This window comes from Phyllostomus hastatus, unplaced genomic scaffold (assembly GCF_019186645.2).
Source record: "Phyllostomus hastatus isolate PE091 unplaced genomic scaffold, TTU_PhHast_1.1 phas_scaffold_39, whole genome shotgun sequence".
Classification (NCBI taxonomy): Eukaryota; Metazoa; Chordata; class Mammalia; order Chiroptera; family Phyllostomidae; genus Phyllostomus; species Phyllostomus hastatus.
The window spans coordinates 11,552,120-11,562,766 of record NW_025334028.1 but is presented as its reverse complement, the minus strand read 5'-3'; the positions used below and the strand labels follow the sequence as shown (position 1 = coordinate 11,562,766).

Genomic DNA, 10,647 nt, shown 5'->3' with positions numbered 1-10,647 from the left:
TGTTCCCCTTCCCTGGCCACCCTATGCATACCTTATTATTGCTCATGATCTTTTTAGTTCTTTGTCTCCTCTACTAGATCTTAAGACTCTATCAGGGTAGAGGGTTCAGTTTGCTCACTGTGTATTTCCCATTCCTAGCTCAGGGTCTGGCATATAGTAGGTGTTCAATTAATATTTGTGAATAAATAAATAATAACAATATGGAAACATCAATATTTCTTTGATGCCATTAGTAACTACAAGTATTCTATTGTTTGCATATGTCAATTAGCAGGAAAAAAGATCTGTTCTATAAACATTGTTTTTAGGAAACATTGCATTGCAGACTAAAAAAGTACAGACTAAAAAATTCTATTAGAACATGATCCTGTTAAATATGCATTGTATTACATGATGCTTCCAGACAAATTTTACTTCCCTTTTGCTGTGTGTGCACACCTTAAAACTGGTCTTGTTCAATTTTTCTAAGGGCATTTGCATTAAATTTGCCAAATATGCTCTGAAGAGAAATATTTTGAAATATTACGAATTATTTATTTCCATTTCGACTATGTAAAAAAAGAAGTGATTTTTCTCTTCTAGATTCTAGAAATGAAATTTCAAATTCAAAAAGTCATTTTAGGATTTTTACATAAGATGCTAGTGTAACAATATACGTTCTTTTCTAGCATAATACAAACCTATCTGTTAATATCCACAAATGTATCTACAGTTGAATTTATTGTGAAATAGATTCCCAGGGTTGTTGCAGCTTGAAGTTGCTATATTTAGGGGATGCGGTTCTTTTTAAAGTGTTTGCTCTGTCTTTACCCTCCTACACGCCGTTGACTATTGAAAGGTTTATCTACTTCAACGTCATTTTTACTCGCAATGGATTTTAGCAGCGAGTGCTTAGGCTAATAAACTACTTTCTTAGTTTTATGACCTGTGGGTATGTACTTATAAACACATAGGTATTGTAGAGCATATGGAGAAAATGACAGGAATAAAAGTAGAAGCCATTTTTCCTTTTTTTTTTAAGTTATAAACCTTAAGAACACCACGCACATGAAGAAACTTGGTGGATGTAAAAATAAATTTTGTACTGCTACTGAAATGAGGAAACTGGCAACTGCAGAGGTATTTACGCAGTGTCCTATCCCAAAATGTGTTTTCTGGTCCACGGCTAGGCCCCCGGCCTGCCACACCGCAGCAGGACGACCCTGCTCAGTCACTGTCACACTCGCGCGTCCCAGGGGGGAGCGGGGGCGGCCAGGACGCGAGTCGGACCGACGAGCGAGAGAGCTGTAAACCACACTTCCCAGAGTGCTTTGCGCAGCCGGCGCGCTCCTCGCCCCGCCCCTGAGGCGCCGCACTCTGGTGGCTAGGACGCGGGGCTCTAGGCGCAGGAGGGCTCGTGCGGCGCTAGTCCTGGCCGCGGGGGGCACCTGGTGGCCCGGCTGCAGTCCTGGAGAGGCCAGAAGAAACGGAGCCGAGAGACTAGCGGAGGACCGAGGTAACTGGACACTCATTGCCCTTCTTTCTCCGCCCTTGTGTAGCGCCCTGCGGTCCCACCGAGACCTCTCTTGCCCCAGCTACAAATCTTGCTGCAGTCCCAGCTTGTGCCTCAGGCGCCTGGGAACTCCAGCCCTGTGAGCAGTAAACAAAACTCCACAGCCTAGAGGGTTTGGGCCCGTTAGGTGCTGCACGGTTTCCGTTGCTCCTTTTGGCGGGGAGAACGGGTTGCATTCCCCTTGGGGAACCGCAGCCTCCGGCTCCGTTAGAGTCGCCGTCAGCCCCCTGATGCGCGGCGACGTGTGGGTCCTGGCTCCTGTAGGTCTTTCAGGGAAAAGAGGGCCAGCAGGTACTTCTCAGGTCCAGGGAATGGGCGGGGCGGCTGGCTTCGGGTTGGGTTCAGGGAGGGCGCTGGACGCCCCCAGAACCACGGCTGTGGGGGCGGGGCGGCGGGCTGTCTTCAGGCCCTGCTGTTCGCGTAATCGCGGCCAGCTGAGAGGCAGAGCTGCCACTGCGGGACTTGCTCAGGGGCATGTTGCCCGTCCCGGGCTGGTGGGTATTGGGCGGGGTGGGGGCGAGGGTGAGTCGCCCATCCGGGATTTGCCCCTCGGCGGGCCCATTGTCGGTCATAACTGCTAGTACCAGGGGCTCTGCCTGCAACAGGTGTACCTCCCGGGACGGACACCTGTGGTGGAGACGGTGTGGAAGAGTGCCTCCTGGTGTGACACCAGAGACTGCAGCCTTTTTCAAGACACGCAGCCGCTCAGTGGAGTTCTACTGCGGCGATGCCAGCCAGCTCCTTCCACTCAGTCCTGGGCTTAGTTAGCTTGCTAGTTTCTTCAGGGAGTGTGACTTGTCTACATTGTTGGGGTGTTCTAGCCTGGGGCTCGCTCTTTACTGGATTTGCACACTCCCAGGTACCTGAGTTTGAAAAGCTTGTTATGTATTTTCCCACTTGGCAGTGTTTAATCAGATGAGTTTTCGTAAAAAACGGACCTTTTCTCATTATTCCTTTTAGTCTGTTTTGGTAGCATAACCACTTTTGGCCCTTTTATCCTGTGCTGATGTGCGAGGTAAAATAATATTAACTTTTTCTCTCACCTTCTAAGTTCTTCTGGCTGGGCTATTCATTAAATTAACAGTTTTTAATATATGCGCATAAGGAATTTATATAAGCATGAACATTTCAGGGACAGCGAGGCAACACTGGGTCGATAAGACATTGTGGACAAAGGGGAAAAAAGGGAGGGGGAGAATGAACGATTTACAGGGATTTTAAGAGTCGAACACAACACACGTGGCAGGAAACCCTTGCTGGGCTACACGGAAACAATGCACTGAGGAGGAATCTAGCCTGAAGTCCTCCTGTTTACCACACATAATTCAAATTAGGTTAAGGTGACTTCCTAAGATACCCTTCCTGAAGCAGGTTTCCTTGTCTGGATGTCTTGGGCAGGAAAGGGGGAAGGTCAGCAGTTCTCTTTGAGTCTTGTTTGTTAATAAAAAGCTAAAAAATCAAGATCCCAAAAAGATCTTATCACCTTGGAAGGATTCTTTGGGAAAAGGTTTTTGAAAGAACTTGGGTTGAAAGTATTTTATCTGCTAGCTGCACCTTTACTTTTTTTTTTTTTTTGCATTGCTTTTCTTCTGTGTAAGTTGATAATTGTTCAGCTCTTGGTGTTTTTCGTTCTCACTTTATGAGGAAATCCTCTTCCTAAATCTCCCTCCAAGTCTTGACCCTGACAGAGGGATAAACTTGGGTGAGCAGAAGATCTTTGCCTGGCAGTGGCTTTTTTCATTGCTTATTGCATTTCCTCTTGCTACTGCCACCTCTAAGCAGTCAACTCATGACCCACTTCCAGCTTTTAGTCACTTTATAAATTGCCTTTAAGATACCAAATAGTATTAATATAGATATAAAAAGAAATTTCATCAGCAGGATCTGATTTCTGTTGGCTCATTGTCTGTTGTACTTTGGTCCAAATAAATTGCATTTTTTCTCTTTTTAAAAAATTTTTATACTGTACCTTAACTATTAAAGCTACTAACATTTAAATCCTGTTAACATTTAAAGCTACTAATTCTTTTAGCATTTGATAAGATCACGGTTACTTTCTTTTATGATAATATATTCTGTAATAATTTCATGTTCTGTATTTTGGCAGGAAACTTAATTCACAGTCAATGAGTATAATTAACAAACAAAAACCAAACAAATAGTATTTACCCATTATTAAGAAGAAAGAAAGGTAGATAACACCCCCAACCCTTTTTTCAAACAGTATAATACAAGTATATTTAGGTTCATAGTAAAATTGATTTGATGGTGCAGAGATGATTCCTATACCTTCTGCCTCCATATGCCCTCTGCCCTGCCCCACATATGCACAGTCTCCCCAACTATCAAAAGCTCCACATTGGAATGGTAAATTTGTGACAACTGGTGAACCTACATTGATACATTGTTATCACCCGAAATCCAGAGTTTACATTACTCTGGACTTTGTGTTCACTCTTAGTGTCTGTACATTCTATGGGTTTAGATAAATGATGCCTTTAAAAAAAAAAGTCAAGAACGTTTGAGACTTGTAGAGAACTGAAATGGGTAGTATCATTTTTAGAAGATTAAAGATTTAGGATATTTTAAACACCCTAAAAGTTAATTTCAAATAGCTTTTATGTTTTAAAAAAAATTGAATGTTTAAACTTTGTTTTTTATGTAATTTTCAGTAATTATTTGTTTTTGTATAGTAATAAGTAGAGACATGAGGGCGAAGAAATGCTTCATAGGAAAATAAAATACTGTATTTTCAGTCCTAAAACTCATTAGCTTGACCATTTCTTCACTTTTCTGGAAAAACATGTTTTATGTTAACCAGTGAAGCAAGAAGAAATTAGATATTTTAGTTATATTCATTTTTCTTTATTGATATTGAGATATAGCTACAATAAAATGTGACTGAGAGCCCTTGAGCCACAGTTTTTCTCGTCTGGTGGCCTAGGGTTCCATGTGCCCAGTAACCCTGTTGGAAGATATTTTTGCCATTGTCTGCATGGTCAGGGCTTTGACATAGGCCATACCCATTCTCAGCACACAGTATCACATCTTTTCCAAGTTGTGGGTGAGAGAATATAATAGTTCTATTTATAGAAATGAATGGGTAAGAACAATGTAGGGGAGAGCGGAACTATACTTCACTATTTCCTGTGCAAGTTCTATTAATGCTTTAAAATACTTAGGAAGCAAACTTCAACCAATATACTTGATATCTGGAACCCATGGAGTGATTAGTAAGTTTAAAAATGGCCCACTTTCTTTTACAACGTGATGAATCATAAAAGCACTTTTTGGTAGCATCACCGCATTGAGTGACAAAACATTAATGGGTAGAATTACAGTGTCATCTCACTGCTTCTTAACCCGATCTGTGGGGGTGCCATAAATCGTCTTCCAAGAGTGTAAACTCTGTATATATCTGTACAGCAGTTTTCTGGGGAGAAGACCACAGCTTTCAATATGTTCAAAAGGGGTTTATGGCCATCCTTCCCCCAAAGTTCCTAAAAACCATTAGCTTCAGTTATTTATGCAGTTTTTTCTTTTTTTTTTACTAAGTATTTTGTAAATTATTTTTAACATTAGTTTTTTGAGAAAAGAAATTGAACAGGTAACTTCTGAAGTTCCATGAGTGCCTGTTTTCTGCCAGAAGTAGAGGTTGATACTTATGATATAATACTTTGATACGAATAATAATGTTGCTTCTTAGACCTGGAGATTATACCAGTGATTCATCCATTATCATTAGGCAGATACTGTCCACCCTTACCCTCTCTGGGCTTGATGTGCAAGAGAACACATGGCAAAGAATGGCACCCTAATACAATCCAACATGTTAGACTATTATTCTGAAATGCTAAAAGGTAATTTGGTTTGTTTATTCTAAAAGTTGGACATTTTCTCTTTTATCAACAAAACACCAGATGCTAAAAAAAATTAAGTATTTTATCTTCAAACTAGGTGATATTTATGTAGTATATGTGTTGTATAATATTTCTCCCTACATAGCACAGAGTGGAAAATATTATCTCCTAATTGATCATTTTACATTCAGTATTGCTGGTTAGGAAAGTATGGAATTTATAATCATCTTATGTAAATTAGATCATAATTTATAATTTGAATTTATAACATTTAAAATTAATCTTATTTGCATTTGGGGAATTTCAGAATTAGGTTATAGTTCTAAGTTTGAATTCATTCTTCTGATAGAGTTTGAAGTAAGTTATATCAACTGCTCTGTTTTCCTTATAAGTGATAGGTTGCTGGGCTATAAGGTTTTTTTTGTTGTTGTTTTTTTTAAATAACAGGATTTTTAAATGTTTCAGATTTAAACCAAATCATCTCTTCTATAGGAAAGATGGCATTTATAAAATTATAATTTTATTGTTTTGAAAAAAACCTTCACAGAATACACACCATATTTGACATAAACCAGTGTCAAATCCTAGAAATCATCGTCTTTAAGAAGAATTACATTTTTTTCACAGTAATTTACTGTGTAAAATGTAACTTTTCCTACATAACCATGAGAGGTAGAAAAAAGTGGAAGAGGATCTTTATTCTTATGAGTACAAACATAACAATATAAAGTGTTACCATAATCATGATTGGTACTGTGTGGTGATTCAGAAAATCAAAATCGCTAATATCAAGTGGTTTGTTCTCTTGGCTTGAGTTTGTTTTAATTGGCATATACAAATTTTAAGAGGTCCTTTTTCAGTTTTCTGAGTTCTTTTTACTCTGAATCATTAAAATGAGGAAACTTTTTTTTTATTTTATTTTAATCATTGTTCAAATACAGGTTTCTCCTTTTTACTGCCAGTACAGCCTCCCTCCCACCCCTCCCCCCTTCCCTCCCATTACCACCCTCCCCCTAGTTTTTGACCATGTGTCTTTTAAGATTGTTCCCCTGAACCCTTCCCATTGTCCTCTGAAATTCCCTCTCCTCTCCCCTGTGGTCACTATCAGCCTATCCTTTATTTCAGTGTCTTTGGTTATATTTTGCTTGCTTCTGTTTTGTTATTTAGGTTCCTGTTAAAGGTGAGATCATATGCTATTTGTCTTTCACTGCCTGGCTTGTTTCGCTTAGCATAATGTTTTCCAGCTCCATCCACGCTGTTGCAAAGGGTAGGAGCTCCTTCTTTCTTTCTGCTGCATAGAATTACATTGTGTAAATGTACCATAGTTTTTTGATCCATTCATTTACTGTTCGGCATCTTGGTTGCTTCCAGCATCTAGCTATTGTAAATTGTGCTGCTATGAACATTGGGATGCATAGGTTCTTTTGAATTGGTGTTTTAGTATTCTTAGGATAGAGTCCCAGCAGTGGAATTGAAGGGTCAAAAGGCAGATCCATTTTTAGTTTTCTGAGGAAGTTCCATACTGCTTTCCATAGTGGTTGTACTAGTCTACAGTCCCACCAACAGTGCACTAGGGACCCCTTTTCTCCACAACCTCTCCAACACTTGTTGTTTGTTACTTTGTTTATGATGGCCATTCTGACTGGTGTGAAGTGGTATCTGATTGTGGTTTTAATTTGCATCTCTGATAGCTAACGATATTGAACATTGTTTCATGTGTCTTTGGATTTTCTGTATGTCCTCCTTGGAGAAGTGTCTGTTCAAGTCCTTTGCCCACTTTTTAATTGGATTCCTTGTCTTCTTAGAGTGCAGTCTTGTAAGTTCTTTATATATTTTGGAGATTAAACCCTTGTCTGAGATATCATTGGCAAATATGTTTTCCCATACAGTTGGTTCTCTTTTAATTTTGACACTGTTTTCTTTAGCTGTGCAGAAGCTTTTAATTTTGATGAGGTCCCATTTGTTTATTCTTTCCTTTAAGTCCCTTGCTCTAGGGGACAAGTCAGTAAAAAAGTTTCTTCGTGAAATATCTGAAATTTTCCTATCTACATTCTCCTCTAGACTTTAATGGTGTCACGTTTTATATTTAAGTCTTTTATCCACCTTGAATTTATTTTTGTATATGGTGTAAGTTGGTGTTCAAGTTTCATTTTTTTGCACATGGCTGTCCACTTCTCCCAACACCATTGTTGAAGAAGCTATTTTTACTCCATTTTATGTTGCTTCCTCCTTTGTCAAATATTAATTGACCATAGAGACTTGGGTTTATTTCTGGGCTCTCTGTTCTGTTCCATTGGTCTATGTGCCTGTTTTTATGCCAGTACCAGGCTGTTTTGATTACAGTAGCCTTGTAATATAGTTTAGTGTCGGGTATTGTGATCCCTCCTACTTTACTCTTCTTTCTCAATATTGCAGCAGCTATTCGGGGTCGTTTATAATTCCATATAAATTTTTGAAGTGTTTGTTCTATGTCTGTGAAATATGCCATTGGTACTTTAATAGGAATTGCATTGAATGTGTAAATTGCTTTGGGTAGTATGGACATTTTGATGATATTCATTCTTCCAATCCATGAACACGGTATATGTTTCCATTTGTTTGTGTCTTCCTTGATTTCTTTCTTCAGTGTTGTGTAGTTTTCTGAATACAGGTCTTTTACCTCTTTGGTTAGGTTTATTCCTAGATATTTTATTTTTTCTTTTTGCTATTTCAAATGGGATTTTTTTCCTTGATCTCTGCTTCTGCAGTTTCATTGTTGGTGTACAGAAATGCCTTTGATTTCTGGATATTGACTTTGTATCCCGCTATTTTGCCAAATTCATTTATTAGGTCAAGCAGTTTTTTTGGTAGAGTCAATAGGATTTTTTTATGTATACTATCATGTCATCTGCAAACAGTGATAGTTTTGTTTCCTCCTTTCCGATTTGGATGCCTTTTATTTCTTTTTTCTTGTCTGATTGCTGTGGCTAAAACTTCCAGTACTATATTGAATAGAAGTGGTGAAAGTGGACAGCCTTGTCTTGTTCCTGATCTTAATGGAAAAGGTTTTAATTTTTTGCCCATTGAGAATGATGTTGGCTGAAGGTCTCTCATATATGGCCTTTATTATGTTGAGGAATGCTCCCTCTATTCCCACTTTGCCGAGTGTTTTTATCATGAATGGGTGCTGTACCTTATCAAATGCTTTTTTCTGCATCAATTGATATGATCATGTGGTTTTTGTCTTTGCTTTTGTTTATGTGATGTATTACATTTACTGACTTGTGAATACTGAACCATCCTTGCATCCCTGGAATGAATCCCACTTGGTCATGGTGTATAATCTTTTTAATGTATTGTTGGATGCGGTTTGCCAGTATTTTGTTGAGGATTTTAGCGTCAATGTTCATCAGTGATATTGGCCTGAAGTTTTCTTTCTTTGTTGTGTCTTTATTTGGTTTTGGAATTAGGATGATGTTGGCCTCATAAAAAGAGTTTGGGAGACTCCCATCTTTTTGGATTTTTTGGAATAGTCTGTGAAGGATAGGGGTTAGCTCTTCCTTAAATGCTTTGTAGAATTCTCCTGTGAAACCATCTGGTCTAGAGCTTTTGTGTGTTGGGAGTTTTTTGATTACTGCTTCAATTTCTTTTATTGTTATTGGTCTGTTCAGACTTTCTGTTTCTTTTTCATTGAGTTTTGGAAGATTATATTTTTCTAGAAATTTTTCCATTTCACCTAGGTTTTCAAATTTCTTAACATATAGTTCTTCGTAGTAATTTCTTAGAATCCTTTGTATTTCTGTGGTATCTGTTGTAATCTCTCCTCTTTCATTTCTGATTGTGTTTATTTGGGTCTTCTCTCTTTTTTTCTTGATGAGTCTGCTTAAAGGCTTGTCTATTTTGTTTATCTTTTCAAAGAACCAGCTCTTGGATTCATTGATCCTTAGAATTGTGCTTTTAGTCTCTATATCATTTAATTCTGCTCTGATCTTGGTTATTTCCTTCCTTCTGCTTGCTCTGGGCTGTCTTTGTTGTTGTTCCTCGAGTTCTTGTAGACGTAGGGGTTAGGTTGTTTGTTTGGAAAGTTTCTAACCTTTTTAGGTGGGCCTGTATCGCTATGAACTTCCCTCTCAGGACTGCCTTGGCTGTGTCCCATAAGTTTTGGGTTGTAGTGAGTTCGTTTTCATTTGTTTCCAGAAACCTTTTGATTTCTTCCCTAATATCATTCTTGACCCATTCGTGGTATGATTTCAATTTTCTTGAAATTCTTGAGGCTTGTTTTGTGTCCTATCATGTGGTCTATCTTTGAGAATGTTCCGTGTACATTTGAAAAGAATGTATATTTAGCTTCTTTTGGATGGAAGGCTCTGTATATATCAGTAAAGTCCATCTCATCGAGGGTATTGTTCAATGCCACAATATCTTTGTTGATATTTTGTTTGGAAGACCTGCCATTTTTGATAGTGGGGTGTTAAAATCTCCCACTATAATTGTGTTGCTGTCTGTATCTTTCCTGAAGTCCTCTTGTTGTGGAAAATCCACCCACACTCGGGGAGATAATGAAGCACAAACTTTATTACCTGGGGGCCCAGAGGGGGTGGCTAACATCCAAATCCTCTGAGCCCTGATCCTCACTCTCCCGGGGTTTAAATAGTCCCGGGCTTCCTACCTGCGTGGCGAAGCAAGGTTACAGAAGCCGAATGCGGAAGTTAGGTCCAGCTACCTTATATGGGAGACAAAGAGAAAACTCAGGAGGAATTTGCAGAAGCTACAGAGCACAGGAGCTTATCATGGGAGTCTGTGTACGACCTTGAGTAACTGGCCGTTGCTTTGGTTACGACTTGTCAGCTTCTACAGTGCTGTGTGAAACTTTGCAAGTGTTACAGTTACAGAGCATAAGAAACTTTTGGAGTTTTCTTTTCCTGCCACATTCCCCCCTTTGATGCTATAAGGTGTTTTATCCCTTTTAGCATCACTAATACCTGGCTATAAGGCTGAGGTCCTTGGGAGGGTTACAACTGCTGATACTGGTGTTGGTACTGCCAGAGGGCTAGCACTGTGGCAGCTGCCCTATGAGTCACTGTAGCCCTAGGTGTGGGACTAAGATCCGGAGGATGCAGGGTCCTATATGCCTGACACCTCCGGGTCTGGTACTTTACGGTCCTGGATGTTACTCTAGTCTAGTACCTTCCCTCCCCAAGTGCAGAGGGATTGCTGTGACTGAATGCAACCCAATGGCATGTCAGTGGAGGAGCT

The 10,647-nt window shown here is 39.4% G+C and overlaps 1 protein-coding gene across 3 annotated transcripts in view; it reads left to right on the top strand.

Annotated features, from left to right (window-relative positions):
• The first annotated feature begins 1,369 nt into the window (after positions 1-1,369).
• Positions 1,370-10,647, top strand: part of KLHL8 (kelch like family member 8) — an 84,912-nt gene continuing 75,634 nt past the window's right edge. For all 3 annotated transcript variants that reach the window (XM_045820330.1, XM_045820329.1, XM_045820331.1), the window contains exon 1: positions 1,370-1,495. The gene's annotated coding sequence lies outside the window, so the exon portion shown is untranslated. The remainder of the gene's footprint in view (positions 1,496-10,647) is intronic.